Below are 1,333 nucleotides of genomic sequence, written 5' to 3'. Positions count from 1 at the left end.
TATTAGTATCAAGCAGTGTTGTAGAAAGAACTGTTGTTACATTGGAACCGATGATAGTGTCTGTCAAATGCTCATATTCACTTGTTATGAAATGATGACAATGACATTATTGTTGTGAGTTGCGCTGCAGATGTGGATAATGGGGAAAAACAATCTACCTGACATAGTTGTCTTTTTCCACGTGAAGATTTTTTTCATGTCTTCAATGCTTTCCCATTGTTCATGAGATCCAAGCAGCCCCTTGCGCGTGAGTTCAATACCACTGAAGTAAGACAAAAAGGTATCCAGAATATATGATTAAACATTATACTGATATTATTGTTTCAAATTTACTTTTTGTCTCAAAACATAGAAAATGTGACTATAATCGAGCCTGGTTGTGTCCATTTTATACTTTGTAGACCTACGTTTCCCTGTTCACACTATCTACTTGGTTTGATTTGGACTTAGAGAAGCGGATTTCAGCTGGGAGATCAGACACTTTATTGAAGTGGCTGATGTGGTTTAATCCTTCAGCCACATATTTCCACCTGAAAAACAAAACCCACAACAAAAACCAAAGTTAGCAAAAGGCACGTATACATTTCTCCAGATGAACTTCTGAGACCATAACAGCAGCTCCTGGTACATACTGTACTGCACACATAAAAGCTTACTGGTAAAGGCTCTTCTTAAGTATCAGCTCCTGTTTGCGATGGTCAATCAACATGGGATGGTCCTCCTCAAAAGCCTTCAAGGCTGAGGCATGAGAAGAATATAACATCAGTAAAGTTTAAAAAAATTGACAAACTCAACAAACCCAATGTGTGAAAAGTAGTGATATCTATAAATCTCAAGTATCTTTTATCAAATATTTTGGGAACTTGAAGCAGACCTCTCCCTCCTCTCAGCTCCACCAGTTCTCCTCTGGAGATCCATCCGTAACAGGGGAAAAGAATGGCTTCTCCTTCAGGAGTCGTCACCACTATTTTGGAGAAGTACCACTCATCTTCTGGGAGGATCAAAAAAGGATCTTTCTCCACCTTGACCAGCAGAAGTTTCCCCAGAGACAAATTGGTGCTAATGGTGTAATTCCCTGTCTGGAAATAAGCATTAATATGAATTTAAACAAACAAATACATTATAATACAGTTTAACATGTATGTTAGAGTGTTGTCAATACACATTTAACTGATAATATTTAATATAACATGATATACGTAAGTGTCTAAGGAGTACAAACGTCCACACAGACCGGACAGTCTCGGACAGTTTCTTAAATAGTTATTTTGATATAAAAACATTTGGAAACCTTGATCATCATCTAAGTACATGATGATAGACAACCATGCCA

General features: G+C 37.4%; 1 long non-coding RNA gene across 1 annotated transcript; it reads right to left on the bottom strand.

The window, feature by feature from the left end:
- Positions 1–6: 6 nt before the first annotated feature.
- Positions 7–1,317, bottom strand: LOC116380910 (uncharacterized). Its single transcript, XR_004212627.1, has 4 exons — positions 875–1,317; positions 657–738; positions 408–530; positions 7–262 (listed from the first exon to the last, which is right to left on the bottom strand). It is a non-coding gene; the product is annotated as an uncharacterized LOC116380910 (long non-coding RNA).
- Positions 1,318–1,333: the final 16 nt, after the last annotated feature.

Source organism: Anarrhichthys ocellatus, unplaced genomic scaffold, assembly GCF_004355925.1.
Source record: "Anarrhichthys ocellatus isolate YVR2014 unplaced genomic scaffold, GSC_Weel_1.0 scaffold9521, whole genome shotgun sequence".
NCBI lineage: Eukaryota > Metazoa > Chordata > Actinopteri > Perciformes > Anarhichadidae > Anarrhichthys > Anarrhichthys ocellatus.
Note: the sequence above shows the minus strand (reverse complement) of the source record. Positions and strands in the feature narration are given on the sequence as shown.